Here is a 17,902-nt window from a genome sequence, read left to right on the forward strand (position 1 = left end):
CCCTGGCCTGAAGCGCTGTCATCCCATATGGGCGCCAGTTCTTGTCCTGGTTGCTCCACTTCCAACCCAGCTCACTGATATGGCCTGAGAAAGCAGTGGAGGATGGCCCAGATCCTTGGGCCCCTGCACTCACGTGGGAGACCCGGAAGAAGCTCCTGGCTTTGGATTGATGCAGCTCCCGCCTTTGTGGCCAAAGGGGGAATGAACCATCGGGTGGAAGAACCCCCACCTCTGTCTCTCCTCTCTCTGTATAACTCTGACTTTCAAATAAATAAATCAATCTTTAAAAAAGTGGTGCCTATATGGGATGCTGGCTCTGCAGATTGGGGCTTTAACCTGCTGAGCCATACCATCAGCCCCAAGTTCTCCAGAGTTTTCATGAGCCTGGCATTTTCAGAATGTGTTAACTAATTTCATGGTCATGAAAGCTCTATAAGACAGATATTAGTAAAGTTCTTCACATTTTACAGATTAACTGAGTGAGTTTGAAAAGCCTGTGAAAACTGCCTCAGCTCTGCCCCCACCTTACGAACCTTACTTGGCTTGTGCTAGATAAACCCAAGCCATAACTACATTCTTGCTCTCCTCCACATGCTCGCCCTGTGTGTACATGGGCAGTTAGCCACCTCTATGAACTTATTTCCCTTGAATAAATTCATTTTGGCTTTGTAAAAAAAAAGAACCTAAGACACAAGGAGATCATTGTATGACATGATGAAATTTATAGAACTATTAAGTGGAGGAGTCTGGTTGTAGTCTGGGTCCAGTGTTTTTAATCTTATATTTTAAGGTGCATAAATGAACAATAATAAATAATGCTCTATGTGGAGCGAGGTTCTAAATTTTTAAAGCAATTTAGTGAATACATATACAGAATTAAGGATATCAGTATACATAGAGGGTAAATTTGAAATAACATGCTAATATTTTCAAAGTGATTATTTAAAATTTGGGGGTGAGATTTTCTTATTTTCCAAACACCCTCGGGTAAACCTATACTTTCTTGGAGGGCATTTTCTGAAACAACAATACGGAAGCAGTATGAGCCCTGGAATTCAAGCAATTACACAAGTGCTTGACACTAAGTAAAAAATAAATCTTGCCTATAGAAAAGTTTCAGCAAGTGTTGTGAGTGTCTGATAATATTTAAGGCAGTCTCTATAGTATGTGTTAAAGTGTGAGTTAGAGCAGGAAAAAGAGAATGTTGTGAAAATGCCAGACAATGGCCTCCTTGATATGTAAAAGTGACATGGGGCAGGCACAAAAAATCCTAAATAGCAAAGGAAGAAGGATAAATCATTATTTTGAAGATCATTTATGATAAAAAGCTCATATTCAATCATAGATTTAAACATGTAAATTGAATAAACTAAATTTTTAAATGAAATTTTGTCTTTGTAATGGAACTGATTTTAATTCCTAAAATGTCCATCACATTTTTTTCTTTCAGATGTTAAACGCATTTAATCGTTTCCAAATCTGAGAAAACTGGGACCTCAACCTTACAGGTAAATCACCAAAATGATATTTAACAAGGATAGTTATAGAATGCAATATTTTGTTTCCAGATATTACCTGCTGATGCTATAGAGTGGTTTCCCGAATAGTAAGGCAATTCCATTAGGTGTCCTTGAGGTACCATCTTAGTTGGAAATACTGGGCTAATAATTACAAGCTGAGGTACCATCCTAGTTGGAAATACTGGGCTAATAATTACAAGCAAGGAAAGAAGAAATGATACTACTAATAACAGTAATAATGATTATACTAAAATCAATACTATACCAATTTTAGTATCAGTACTAACACCAACATTAGTATTAATATTATATCCAATATTAATCCTAATTAATACTAACATTAATGTTAAGCAACAATTGTGTATAATGTAAAGATTTGTATATGTACTTTCGCTAAATCCTCACAGCTGCCTTATAAAAATATGCTATTGTGTTTGCTTTATAAGTTAGAAAACTGAAGGTCTTTTTAATCGTGAAACTTTCCTGAGGTCAAACAACTAGAAGATGATGGCATCAGGATTCCAAACCAGGTCTGTCTATTTTCAGAGACTACCATTTCCAGTCAATTATTCATTCTGTTCTTGGCCTTCTATTGACACAGAACCACCGTCACCCTTTAAGCTATCTGAAATTGCAACTTACCTTGTATTGTATTGAAACAGTGTTTCCATCAAATTTTATGAAAACAGTTTAATTTTTTTACTGCTTTTATTAGAGCTATGATTTTTTTCTCCCCAGATTGTTTGTATGATTTCATATTACCAACTTGAAAAACAGATAGAGAAGTTGAAAAAATATTTTATATAAAGTATTCTTTTAGCCCAAGGGAGATACTAACAGTTTCTGCAGCACTGTGGCAGAGACAATAAACTCTTGATGTTCAGTGGCATTTCACTGATCCATTTTTATCTTCGGAGTGTCTGCTTCTTCACCTGTAATTACTATTTTTTCACACTCCAAAATTTCTTATGTTTTTATTGTATTATCCTTATTAAAATCCTTCCTATGGTTAATGCATTTGAAGATACTATATGCTAATGGCAGTCCAAAAAAAAATCCTATATCAACTAGTCAATTATAATCAATTCAGTGAGTAGCCTCAGCACATCTGTGTCCTAAGTCAAAGATCAGGTTCCTCTGTTCATTTATTACTTTTGAAAACTCATTTTGATTCCTTAAGTGAATAGGGATCACACACACACACACACACACACTAAATGTGGTTTATATATCACACTTTATGATTTTAATATTAGCACTTATTCATCACATTTTATAACATTTTGAAGATGAGTTTATACATAGGTATTCACTCTTTTAGCTATAACTTATTGATAGTTCTGAAATCAAAATGAGAACACATTATCTTTACTGTTGATAGCTCTGGGTGACCAATGAGAGCTGTTTGAGGAGACAACTGTCTGGAGTTCTGTTTGCAGGACAAATTTAATTAATGCATCTGGGGGCTGATAATGTAAACACTGATCTCTAGTGCCAGAAAGAGGAAATTGAACTAACTAGCCACAGACTAAAAGCAGTTTTCCATCATCAGAGAGGGAGTTTGTGGAAAAATGTAATTAAAAGTAAGTTTAGTTTAATGGAAAAATTTTTTAAAATGTATATTTATATTTCTCATACTATGTGTTCTTCATGAACTTTTTGAAGTTTCTTGATATGTGTGGATTTCAAAATTTCATGCACCAAACTAAAGTTAATTTGAACTCCAGTTTCCATGAACGTTTTGGATTTTTATAATAAATGGTCCTTTAAGCCTTGATTTTTTTTCAGTTTGGGACATATAAACAAAAGCCTTCTCAAGTTCACAAATTAGTTTTTTTTCATATTTTTATTTCCCCCTGTGTTTAAATCCAGTTCAGCATGAAATCATCATCACTGAATAGTGTATTTCTGATTTTATTCATGTCCTATATCAAGGAAATTCAAACTGAAGGAATACATTTGAAAATATGAATGACATACACACAAAATATTAACACAGAACCATTCCATTCCACAAACAAGGATTCACTCAGCCTTTGTATTTGTTGGCATTCGTGAATTGCTTCAAAGACTTAAGTAAGAAGATTTCAGTCCAAGCTCCATTTTGGATTAACCTATGATGTCAGTCAGGAAATTAAATTCTCTGTATTTCTATTTTTTCATCTGCGAAATGGAAATGATAATAGTTATTTTTTTAACCTGGAATTATTGTAAGGAGTTGCCACAAAGCATGTGGAAAACTGTGAGGTGTTATACTAATTATTACTAATTATAATAAGCAAACAAAGGGTATCTTATGACCATTATAAATTCAGGAATTTTGTAAAGATAACTATGGAGAAAGTTCCTGAAGTTTGATCTTGACAGACTGAACATAACCAAGTTAGTTTTTTTAGCAGAGGGGTGTGGATCAGAAGAAATAGCCATGTATTTGATAGAAAAGTTTATATAAAAATGGTTACAATGTCACACTGGACCAAACAAAAGAGGCCAGCTTACAATTTTCTCACCGTGAATCATACTGATGTAATGGTTTTCAACACACTCTTAATGTAGGACAGCTTAGATAGATAATTTTAAGTTCATGAGCTGGAAGCCCCACCTTCCTCACTTTGTGTTGCCATGTTCACCTACCTGTCAATAAGGGGACCCCTCCCCAGGAAGTATCTCCTCTTACCTGAGACTTGAGGGTGTTATCACATAAACACTTCCAGTTTTCCAACAGCATAAAAAAACAAGGAAGAATGGAAGTGCTCTCTCTTCTCCATGTGGGCTCAAGATGAGCAGGGCAGGTTAGGAAAATTTCTTTGGCTCCATTTTTCTCTAACAAAGCCCTAATGGGCCTGTGTATTTTTCTCATTTTGTAAATAAAGTTTATCACACTGCATGCTGTGTTTGGGCCTGTATTTAGAATTCTTCTCTAAGTAAAAGTCAAGAACCTGGAAAATTAATTTAGCCCTAACCTCAGCCCATAACATGTGGCACAGCCAGCCAGGAGACAAATTCATTTTCAAACAGGACAGTGTGATTTGCTGAGCAAATGCAAGGGGTTTTTTACATCCGTAAATGCGCTTGAAGCAGTTTTCAGGTCTCAGGAGCTATAGAGCTCAAGTGGTTGTGGTTTAAGTGTGTGGGAAATGGTGGAGCACTGGAGATGTCGGCCTGGCAAATGGGAGGTTTCTAAAGCTAAAATGTGAATGGCAATGTCTTTTTTGTTCCTAATCTTGGTAGCTTCAGGTGAGCAAAATCTAACACAAAAGGCTAGCGCTAATGGAATTGGGAAGAAAAGGCAAGAAGAAAAGGGGCCAGTTTACAAGTGTTGGCTGGTATTTAAATTTTTTCAAATTGTTTGTGAAGTGCTTTTAAGGATAATGTATGTATTTGGGAAAGCTAAAACTTAAGCCTTTAGGTCATATAGAAGGATTTCACAGATATCTGCAAAGGGTTTGCCTCAGGTTTTGGTTTTAAAAATCTGGAATGCTGAAGTGACTTTTCATTTGTCAGTTTTGAGTGGTGCAAAGTAGAAGAAAACCAGTTCTGTTGCCTGGTGGCCACATGATTTCAGGAAATGAGTTCAAGCATGGCGGAGGGTCCACTTCTTGTGACAAAGGTGGGATTTCCACTCCCAAATGGTAGTTTTGGTAAAAACACATGGTTGCCAAGTGGGTGGAAACCTCAAGGACTTCTGTCCTTACTGGAAGATGAGCAACAGACTCCACCCGCAGAAGGGTACCCCATGGCTGGCCACATGGTGCATGCCTTGTTATCAGAGTGACTTTTATGTATTTATTTTTTAGTCTGTTATTTTCTTTGCTATGCACTGGTGGTGGAATTAATGTATTGGAATTCCCAGTCTTTTTTTCATTTCATGGCTTTGTGTCAGCTCCTTTATCCTTTTGGCTTCATGCTGGAATCTGTGGACCTCCTGAGGTTCCATTCCCCAGGCATGGCAGTGGCCTCCTGGGGTTCATTATCTCAAGCATGGTGGGCCTTTCCAGGATGCATCTCAGACAAGGTCACATTTTCTTTTTTGTTTTTGTTTGGTATTTTAGCTTTACAATGATTTAAGGAAAAAAAAAAATCGGGAGCCCCTTCAGTGGGCTTGATAAAATAATGGACTCCATTTTGTGTATAATGGAGACTCTAAGGTGTCAAAATTATAGCTAATGCAATGTATGTAAGTCATGCTTAAAGATAATTAAGATTGTGGAGAGCTGTGTCTGCTTTTATCTTCTCAGGTCTTCCAAAAAACTATAAAGCTGTATAGTTCTGAATACATTCCTACAGACTTACTTCTCAGGGTACAGTTTGAAGACTTGTCATGGGATCTTAAATCCCTGTGATCTGCATGGTAAAAGTAACATTTTAAGTGTTTAATGATCAGATAGATAGGATTAAGTGTTTAGTGATAATATAGATAGAAGAGGAAGACTCCAACATGGGAAGCAGTCCATACAGCAGACTCAGAATGACAGTCACTGTAAGTAACACTCGATGGCCTCAGAATCATCCCATAAGGCATTCTGGCCTGGCTAAAAAGCTGAGAAGAACATTTTATGTGTGGGAAGCCAGGACACTATTACAGAAAGTGTCCCTACCTGAAGGGCTTGTGTGGTTGAGACTCCAATGTAAGAAAATGGTCATAAAAGAAGGAGGTACTCTTTTCTGAAGGGAGGAGAGGACTTCTACTTTGCTCATGGCCTTGTCTGAAATTGCATATTCAAAAGGTTCCCATGGCCTACCTCATATCAAGAGCCATGGGTGATCAATAATGTCATACATAAGAGTGTTAATTGTTAAATTAACAACATGACTCACTGTGCACTAACTTCCCATGCAGGACCTCTGTCCTCAAAGAGTGGTATTATTGGAATTAATGGTAAAACTTGCTCTTGAAGATTTACTCTATTTTACTGTGTTACATGGAGGGTATTCTTATGTCTAAGTGTCCAACTCCATTGTTTGTAAGATGTCTTATTAATTCTTAGGTGCTTCTTTAAGTTTCTCAAACATAGACTCTTGGTTCAATGTCATTCTCTGTATCTTACCTGCTTTAAAGTCAAATGGAGAATACAAAATGGTTCAAGACCTCAGGGCTAATGAAGCAGTTGATTCAATGCATCTTATTGTGCACTAAACCTTTGCCTAAGGGATATTTTCTTCTACATCCCATTAAACCCCAAATCTGGGAAATCAAAGATACAGAGTTTCCCCAACAAAAGCTCAGGTTTCTAAACAAGAAGTAGATTATCTGGGATATATTCTAACCCCAGGAAAGCATGCTCTCTCAGTCAAGAGAAAGGAAGCTAGTCTATGTATAGGGTCACCACAGAAACAAAAGCAGCTAAGGACATTTCTGGGAATAGCAGAATTCTGTAGAATATAAATTCCAGGATTTGGGTTAAGAACTTCAGCGATTCAAGATCAAAAATGTGTATTATCAATTTAGACCAGGTACAGAAGGCTTTGATAGAGTATGGTAATAAAGTTCTCCTAGTGCCAGATCCTAAGACTCATGAGAAGTCTATTTACCCAGGAGATTAGTGTTTTTAAAAAGTTGGAAGGAAGGATCCCCTTCAGACCCGTGACAGCCTAAATGGAAGGGACTTTACCAGGTGCTACTGAGCCTATCTCAGTGAGATTACAGGGCATCCCAAGCTGGGGACATTTGTCAGGGATTAAACTTCTATCTTTTGAGTCTATGCAGGTGAACTCAAAAGACGTATTTGTTTATTCCTGTGAGCCAATCAAAGAGCTTAAATACCTCTTCAAAAAGCAAAAAGATTAGTAAAGCTTTTTGCCATTGTCACATCAAGATGGCTGCACTTTATGTATTAATAGAATAAGGAGGAACATGTGCAGTGATTGATGGAATCTGCCACCTTTACTTAAACACTAGTATGTTTACTATAAGAGACAATTTCTATGCTCAGACTAAATGGTTTTATAATCTGCATAAGGATAGTCTATCACCACCCACTATCTGGGAGTCTGTAAAATATTTTCTTTCCATCTTAAAGGGCATTCCACTACAATTTATTTTCTTCCAGCTTTGCTCATTCTGATGGATAAACTTGTGTGTTTCAGAGTCCAACAACTTCTGAAAATAATGATGACCATGCAGGGGATGCAGTCATTGGCAGTGACTAAAAGTTCTCCAGCTCATGAAATGGAGTCATCAGATGATATAGCAAGGGATTTTTGGACCCAAGATAGGAAGATCCTGCATCCCTGCTCAGTAGGAAGTAGCTATAGAAGATACGATGAGCCTCCGTCCTTCTGCATCCACTTAAGGAAAAGGATCAGAAATCTTTGAGGGGCTATGATAAGATTAGATAGCTAATTTTAAGTTCATAAGCTGGAAGCTACACCTCCTTTGCTCTGTGTTGCCATAGTCACCTACCTGTCATTCAGGGCACCCCTCCCCAGGAAGTACTTCCTCTTACCAGGGACATGGGGGTGGTACCATGTAAACGCTGATTTTTCCAAGCACATAAAAAGCTAGAAAGAAGGGAAGCACTTTCTCTCCTACACAAGGACTCAGGATGAGCAGAGCCGGGTATGACAATTCCCTTTCTTTGGCTCCATTCTCTTTTTTTTTATTAAAAAATATTTATTTATTTATTTGAAAAGCAGTTACCAAGAGGTAGAGACAGAGAGAGAGAGAAAGATCTTCTATACACTTGTTCACTCCCCAAATGGCTGCAATGGCCGGAGCTATGCTGATCTGAAGTCAGGAGACAGGAGTTTCCTCTGAGTCTCCCACACAGGTGCAGGGACCCAAGGTCTTGGGACATCCTCTACTGATTTCTCAGGCCACAGCAGAGAGCTGGATCGGAAGTGGAGTAGTGGGGACTCAGACCAGTGCCCATATGGGATGCAGGTACTGCAAGCAGTGGCTCTACCTGCTACGCCACAGTGTCAACCCCTCTCATTCTCCTTTAATAAAGCCCTAATGGGCCTGTGCATTTTTCTCATTTTATAAATAAAGTTTATCACACTGCATGTTGTGTTTGGGCCTGTATTTAGAATTCTTCTCTGAGTAAAAGGCAAGAACCTGGAAAATTAATTAGACCCTAAACCTAGCCCATAACACTCTGAAAATAGAACTAATTACTACAAATCTATACTCAATGCATCACTGTGCTGCATTATAATTTTGGATGGAGGTGGCGTAGGCCCAGTGAAAAATGTAAAGAATCTGTTACCTAGCAATATTTCTCCATCCTTTACCTATCACTACCAATAAACTTGATTCTTTTTAATTTTTTTATTTATGAAAAGGAACAAACTTCATGTACTTCATATAAACAGTTTAAGAGCAATACATAAGAAAGATCATTCACCTTGACCATGTGTGATTTGTCCCTGGTATGCAGGGATGGTTCAGCATTCACAAATCATTCAATGTGATACGTCACACTAACAAACTGAAGAATAAAAATCATATGATTATCTCAATAGATGCAGAGAGGGGCCCATGCTGTGGTGTAGCAGGTAAAGCCACCACCTGTAGTGCCGGCATCCCATATGGGTGCAAGTTCAAGTCCCAGCTGCTCCACTTCCGATCCAGCTCTCTATTATGGTCTGGGAAAGCAGTGGAAGATGGCCCAAGTCCCTGGGCCCCTGCACCCGGGTGGGAGATCCAGAAGAAGTTTCTGGCTTGTGGCTTCGGATCAGCACAGCTCTGGCCATTGCGGCCATCTGGGGAGTGAACCAGCAGATGAAAGACTTCTCTCTCTCTGCCTCTCCTTCTCTCTCTGTGTAACTCTGACTGTCAAATAAATCTTTAAAAATAGATGCAAAGAGAGCATTTGACAAAATACAACACCCCTTCAGGATAAAAACCTTAAGCAAATTGGGTATAGAAGGAACATGCCTCAACATGATCAAGGATATATGACAACCCCCCAGAGAACACAATACTGAATGGGGAAATGTTGGAAGTATTTCTGTTAAAATCCAGTACCAAACAAGGACAACCACTTTCACCATTGCTATTCAATATAGATCTGGAAGTTCTAGCTAGAGCTATTAGGCAAGAAAAAGAAATCAAAGGGATATAAACTGGAAAGAGGAAGTCAAAATATCCCTGTTTGCAGATGACATAATTCTATACATAGGGGTATCAAAAGACTCCACTAAGAGATCATAGGAATCCACACGAAAGTTGGGTAAAGTTGCAGGATATAAAGTCAACATACAAAAATCAATAGCTTTGTATATGTAAACAATGCCATGACTCAGAAACAACTTGTAAGATCAGTCACGTTCACATTGCCTACAAAAAAAAAAAAAAAGTAAATACTTTGGAATAAATTTAACCAAGGACATGAGAGATCTATACAATGAAAATTACAAAACAATAAAGAAATAGAAGACACAAAAATGGAAAAATCTTCCATTTTCATAGATTTGAAGAATTATTATCATCAAAATACTCATACTACTGAAAACAATTTACAGATAAGCTTATTTCTTTAAACCATGGATTTTAATTTTACCACTACAATCCAGCCTTATGTGTCAGTGGGTTCCAAATCCATTGATTTGATGTTAAGTAAAAACATTAGGAAAAAAAATTACACCTGCAATGAACATGTACAATATATTTTCTTGTCATTATTTTCTAAACAATACAGTATAAAATTATTTATATAGTATTTACATTGGGTTAGGTAGCAAACAATCTAGAGATGATTTTAAAATATATTGTAACATGTATGTAGATTATATGCAGCTTCATTTTATATAAGAGACTTGATTGTTGTGTATCTTGGTATCTGGGCAGAGGCAGGGCTGCAATCAATCTAGACACCGAGAGACTATGCAGACATATTGGCTTAGATAAGTGTTATGGGGGCACCAGCCTGTGCATTGCAGACCATTTAGCAGCATTCCTGAGATGTACCTAATAAATGCCAATGATGTACCTACTAAATGTCTCCACACATTGACATATTCTGGAGGGAAAATCACCCTGGATTGAGAACCTCTGTCTTCAAATAGTAATCCTTAATGAAAATTTCTTGTAGGATGGTTAAAAAACAAAATATTTTTAAAGTTTGCTCAGAGGCGTTTAGGTAAACCATAATCTATGATAACTTCAATGATTTTTCCTTTCCCTTATTTCCTAAATGAATCAAATTACTGGTATTTCTGTGATTATTTATACCTGTGGTGTTGGAGCAGATACAAGTGTCTGTTCCACCTTCAAAGCAAGAGCACATCAATGCCTATACTTTATTCTCATGAAAATGCCTTCAGTTGATAGCCTACTGGCTTCCATTACCAAGAAGACTTTTCTCTTTCCCTTCAGCATTACTTAGAGGCTAGGTTGAGAGACAGTGATTTAAACCATGTCACTATTATATAGACAGCCCAAAGTTTTGTAGCTCCATGTGCAGTCTTAGAGGGAAGATAGCAAATAAGGAAAAATAAGGTATTTTTTAGACACCTGCATAGATCATGTAGTATCACCTGTTTTCATAAGGTGACTTCAAAAAGATAAAATAAAATAGCATAAACTTAATTTCTTAATGTAAACTCCATCAAGGTCAAGACACTTTGGAAGTAATACCTGAAATTTAGTCCATCGCTAAAGAACTGAGAGTCCTGGGAATCACATCGTATCAAAGTAGTATTTTTTAAATTATTAACTGAATAAATATGGATGCTTGTATTAAAAAGAGCTAGCATGTAAATTGAAGTGCAAAGATCTCACCTTCAACTGTGGTCTTCAGCTACTAAAATATTGTAAAATGAGATTTAATGATGCCTAAACAAACAAAACTGTGAAGTGGATCCATTCTTTTTTGTGTGTGAATTGTCATCAAAACACCAAAGTATTGCAAAAACTACTGGGTTAATAATAAAAGTAAAGGGACTATCATGCTCACTGTCACAAAAGCCAAGCGTCAGTTGTCATTATGATTCTACATGCTATAGGTTATTTGTCATAGTTTTATTGAAGTACATTTTACATTCCATAAAATTCACACTTTCAAATTTTATAATTCAGTAGTCTTTAGTATAGTCACAAAGTTATGCATCAATCATCATTACCTTATTACAGAATATTTTTTATCACCCAAAGTCAACCTCACATTTCTTAGCAGTATTACTCCATCTTCCCCTCTCCTAAGCCCCTGACAAGCACTAATATATTTTCTGTCCCTACAAAATTTTCAATTCTGGAAAATTCATATTAATGGATCTATACTATATATGACCTTTATGTCTGCTTTCTGGCACTTACTGTATTTTTTTTTAGTTTTTTTTCCATGTTGTAGAATATATTAGCATTATATTTAATTCTACAGATAAATAATAATTCATTGTATGATCATAATTCATTGTGTTTTTTCCATTAGTTGATGGACATTAGAGTTGTTTCCACTTTTTGGCTTTAATTCTGATATGAAAATTCACTTGTGAGTTTTAGTGAAATAATTTTATCATTTCTTTTGTGTATATACTCGAATGAAATTGCTAGATGATATGGTAACTTTAGGTATAACTCTGAAGAACAATGAACTATTTTTCACAGCATTTACAATGCTTTGTCAATGTATGTGATCCAACTTTTCCACATCTTTGCTAACACTCTTTATTCTTTTTCTTTTTTTCTTTTAAGTTATAGCCATACTAAAGGGTATAAAGTGAATTTTCACTGTAGTTTTTTTTTTCCATTTACCTAATGTCTAATGATATTGTGCATCTTTTCATGTGTTTATTTGTTTATCGTATTTGTAGACATGTATATTTATTTACCCATTTTTTTCATAAGGCTATTATTATACAAGGTGACTTCAAAAAGATAAAATAAAATAGCATAAACTTAATTTCTTAATGTAAACTCCATCAAGGTCAAGACACTTTGGAAGTAATACCTGAAATTTAGTCCATCTCTAAAGAACTGAGAGTCCTGGGAATCACATCATATCAAAGTAGTATTTTTCAAATTATTAACTGAATAAATATGGATGATTTTTAAAAATTATTGTTTATATCCCTTGTCTATGCTCTCGAGTAATGGTTTTTCTACTTAATACTTGCTGAATCAGTGGAGGGTTAAGCCTGTGATTATAAAGAAAATTGAAAGTATGTAATTTAAAAATTAAAGGAAAAACTAGAAAAGAAATGGGAGGGAGGGTTGGATAGGAAGTATCATTATACTCTTAAACTGTATATATAATATACATGGGGAAATTTGTTCCCTTTATATAAAAAGAGTTTATTAAAATAGTAAATAAAAAAGTGCATGAAGTTTGTATACTTTAAATGAAAGGTTTCTAGGTAAAAAAAAAAAAGTCGGGTCACTGAGTTAGATACAAAACTTGGGAATGCCCTACAGGGCAATAAAACCACAATCTTTTAGATAAAAAAAATTAGAAACAAAAAGAAAGAGATGAATCAAGACTTTGAGGTGGCTGTCTCATGATTCCCTGATCAAAACACTTGCAAAATTGGCTTAATTTGTTGAGAGGAATGAACAACAGCATTGTCATCATGAGAAAGACCCTCTTGTAAACTTTCTCCATGCATTTTTCTGATGAAGCTTTGGCTAGTTTTCTCAAGACATTCCCCTAAAAAGCAAATATTAATGATTTTTGGCTCTCCATAAAGTCAACAAGCAAAACGCCTATGAGCATCTGAAAAAAAAAGTAGGTTGTCATACCTTTGATCTTGGGCAATCCAGTTTTGCTTAGATTGGATCACTCCTTGGTAACTTATTTCTTTGATTGTGCTTTGTCTTCAGGAATGTACTGGTAAAGTTTCATTTCAGAGAAATACGTATAATTTAAAATTTATATTGTAGTTTATTTATGTTTTTAAAGATTTTATTTATTTTTTATTTGAGTGGTAGAGTTACAGACAGAGAGAGGGAGAGACAGAGAGAAAGCTCTTCTATCCTCTGGCTCACTTCCCAAATGGCCACAACAGGTGGAGCTGGCTTTAGCTGCGCTGATCAGAAGCCAGGAACCAGGATCTTCTTCCAGATCTTCCATGTGGGTGCAGGGGCCCAAGGACTTGGGCCATCTTCTACTGCTTTCCCAGGCCATAGCAGAGAGCTGGATTGGAAGTGGAGCAGCCAAAATTAAAACCGGCACCCATATGGAATGCTGGCACCTCAGGGAGATGCTTAGCCCATCATGCCACAGTGCCAGCCTCCACTGAAGTTTATTTTTAAAGGACAGGTGGTTGGTGTTTAACTTAGCATTAGCAGTTAAGATGCTGGTCCCATATTGGAGTATCTGAGTTCAGTTCCAGCCTTGAGCTCCTGATTCCTGCCTATGCAGACCCTTGGAGAAAGTGGTGATGGCTCAATTAATTGTGTTCCTGACACCCATGTGGAGACTTGGGTTTAGTTTTTAGTTCCTAGCTTTGTTTCTGGCTAAGGCCTGGCCAGTACAGGCATTTTGAAAGTGAAAGAAAAGATTCATTCTCTCTCAAATGAATAAATATGTAAATAACTATTTCAAAGCTAAAACATAATTTTGGGGTTCTGATAAATCAAAATTGACCACTGAAGTAAAAATCTGAGCAATTGGTGTACCCTCTCCCAGAAAACATCAAAATAATGTTGCCAACTTCTCATCTTCCTCCATCATACCAACATACTCTTAATATAATGCAGCTTCACACATCTTAAATAAAATATTATGCTTGTACTTGAGAGATGATGGTCTATGTGCCCTTTGCTGGTAAGAAAAAAATAAAATACAAAAATTAAAAAATTACTTTAGCATTTACAAATAATGGGTAAGACATACTTCAATTTCTAGAAATGATAACATAACCTCTGTGAAACATAAGCGGACATTTAGATTTATATCTTTAGCTATGTGAAGACACAGCTTATTATTATTTGTAATTATCTGTTTAATTTGGTTGTACTGACTTTTTGTATGGCTTGCATTGTAGTTTAAAACTCTATACACAGGCCTTGAAATTGTATTTTGGACCAAGTTATGTTTTGAGAATAAAGCTTTATAGTAACTTTAAGAAATGGAAATAAATGTTAGCCCACGGACTCTGAATGTAGTATGTGTTCTCACGGAAGCCCTGAATTTATAAGAATTCCAAAGACTACTTAAAGCATTAGCAGCAGCAACATAATTCTGAAAGAGAAATTATTATAAGGATATCCCAATACAGAGCAGAAAGTATTTTCACAGCTTATAAGTCTGTATAAATGCAAATTTCAGGTTCTTCTTCAGGAGAATGATTAGATCACAGTGATATTTATTAATGATCAGTAAGACATTTTAGAATCCATAGTTCTGAGGATAGGAAGATAAAAATCTGTTCCTTAAGCACTAAAAAGAAATATTTCACCTTGATTCAAATTTATGAAAGCTTGGGCACATGTAAATGCAAATGTAACAAGTACGAGATCTAACTGGGAAGACTTCTCAAAGATCTCTTTTGAAACCCTTCATTAAGGGTTACTTCTATGGTCCTGATACTAGTTTGGATATTCTGTGTGCCAATAAAGCCCACTTGTTAAAGGCTTGGTCTCCATGGTGATATTATTAGGAGGTAGTTGAAAGTTTATGAGGTGGGAAGTTCCTAAGTAACTGGAGGTGTGCCTTTGGAAGGTAGTTCTCAATAGAAGGTTATTATAAAAGCCTGGGTTTGAGTTTAATCACTCTCTGCATCCTGGATCACCAGGGGATCCTTCATCCACATAAGCTCCGCCATTGTCAACTGCTGTCCTCATCAGGTGCCTAAATCAATGAGGCCGCCTGATCCTATATTTGAACCTCCAAAATTAGCGAAATGAACATTTTCTCTTTTTAATTTCTCATTTTTGTTGCTTCAGGTATTTTGCTGTTATAATTTTGAAAAAGCTGAGTGATAACATTTGTACTGAGAGTGAGTTGTTACTACATCTATATCTGAACATTTGGAGGAGGCTTTGGAATTTGTTTACTGGAAACAACTGAGTTTGGAGGAGAAGTCTAGGGAAAACCTAGAATGCTATAATGGACAATTAAGAGCAATTTTGGTGAGGACTCAAACTTTGAATGCTGAAAGAAATGTAGATGTTAAAGTTTCACTCAGAAAATTTCAGGTGCAATTGCAGGTTTTATTTGGAATTGAACTAAAGAATACCCTTGTTACACTGTGGTAAAGAACCTGGCTATTTTGTGTCATGCATTGATAATTTATTGTTGTTTGGATATTAAGAATCACTAACACACAATTATTCTTAGGTGTTTAAATTTTAACTGAAAAGTGATCCCTGTTAGGAATTTGGGAAACATTATGTTGAGTGTAATAAGCCAATCCCAAAGGGACAAATACCACTTGTTCTCCTTGATAGGTGACAACTGAGCACCAAAAAGGAAACCTGTTAAAGTGAAATGAACACTAGGAGAAACGGTGATTTGATCAGCCCTCACCCTGACTGTTGATGAGCAACTTGATATGTTATCCCTCTTAGTATTTTTTTTGTTTGTTCTACTTAATACTTTTGGTTGAATACTGTAATCAATACACAATTCTTCTTAAGTGCTGAAACTTAACTGAAAAGTGATCGCTGTTAAATGTAAGAGTGGGAATAAGAAAGGGAAGAGATGTGCAATTCGGGACATGCTCAAGCTGACTTACCTCAAACGGTAGAGTTAGAAACATACCAGGAGATTCCATTTCAATCCCATCAAGGTGGCATGTACCAATGCCATCTCACTAGTCCCAGTGATCAATTTCTGTTCACAATTGATCATAATGAGAGGACTAAGAACCAAAGGGATCACATAAACAAGACTAGTGTCTGCAAATACTAGCTGATAGAATCAAAAAGGGAGAGAATGATCCAACATGGGAAGTGAGATACACAGCAGACCCATAGAATGGCAGATGTCCTAAACAGCACTCTGGCCTCAGAATCAGCCCTTAAGGCATGAGGATCCGGCTGAAAAGCCCATGAGAGTATTTCAGGCATGGAAAGCCAAGACACTCTGGAAAAAAAAAAAAAAAAACCTAAATGAAAGATCTCTGCGAGTGAGATCCCAGTGGAAAGAACGGGTCATCAAAGAAAGAGGTACCTTTCTCTGAAGGGAGGAAAGACCTTCCACTTTGACCATGGCCTTGTCTAAAAATTATCAGTCAGTGAACTCAGGGGGCTTCCATAGCCTTGGCAGCTCATGACAAGAGCCTAGGGTGATTACTGAGGCCATAAACAAGAGTGTCAATTTGTTAAGTCAACAATAGGAGTCACTGTGCACTTACTCCTCATGTAGGATCTTTGTCCTTAGTGTGCTGTACATTGAGATTTAATGCTATAACTAGTACTCAAACAGTATTTTTCACTTTATGTTTCTGTGTGGGAGCAAACTGTTGAAATCTTTACTTAATGTATGCTAAACTGATCTTCTGTATATAAAGAGAATCAAAAATGAATCTTGATGTGAATGGAAGGGGAGAGGGAGTGGGAAAGGGGAGGGTTGTGGGTTGCAGGTTCGTTTTGGGGGGGAAGCCATTGTACTCCATAAGCTGTACTTTGGAAATTTATATTCATTAAATAAAAGTTTGAAAGCAAAAAAAAAAAAAAAAAAAAAGAATCAAGGGCTAGTTTACTTGATAGGAATTTCAATCCAGAGAAACAATGAGGCTGCAGCATGAATGTTATTGGTTGCACTTTTAAACATGCACTTTTAAAAATGGAATAAATAAGAATTTGGGGGCCAGTGCTGTGGCATAACAGGTTATGCCGCTGCCTGCAGTGCCAGCATCCTATTTGGACACTGGTTCGAGACCCGGCTGCTCTACTTCTGATCCAGCTATGTGGCCCGGGAAAGCAGTAGAAGATGGCCCAAGTCCTTGGGCCCCTGAACCCATGTGGGGGACCTGGAGGAGACTCTTAGCTCTTGGCTTTGGATTAGAGCAGCTCTGGTCATTGTGGCCATCTGGGGAGCGGACTTGCAGAAGGAGGACTTCTCTCTCTCTCTCTCTCTCTCTCTCTCTCTCTCTGCCTCTGCCTCTCTGTAACTCTGCCTTTCAAATAAATAAATAAATATTTGGGAAAAAAAGAAACCTGTATTCTTCTAAAAAAATTGAACTCAGAAAATAATCATACTCCAATCTCAATATTTTCCTTTCTGTTTTGCTGACTTTAATTTTTGAGATATGTTCATCCTCACAGCATTTCTGTTATTCCAATCACTTGTATTCTTACTTTGAAAGTTTATATCTCTATGAATTATAGTTAATTCAAAGCAAATATCCTTTATTAATGCCTCCTGCCAAGATGAGTTTTATAAAATATTGCTAAAACTTCTTAGTGGTGGGAATCATTAATGGGAACTGTAGTAGGAAAGAATAGTAAAGATCTTCCTATATAAGGTAGAAAAAAATTAAAATCTTCTATTTAA

This window comes from Oryctolagus cuniculus, chromosome X, assembly GCF_964237555.1.
Source record: "Oryctolagus cuniculus chromosome X, mOryCun1.1, whole genome shotgun sequence".
In the NCBI taxonomy this organism is placed as follows: Eukaryota; Metazoa; Chordata; class Mammalia; order Lagomorpha; family Leporidae; genus Oryctolagus; species Oryctolagus cuniculus.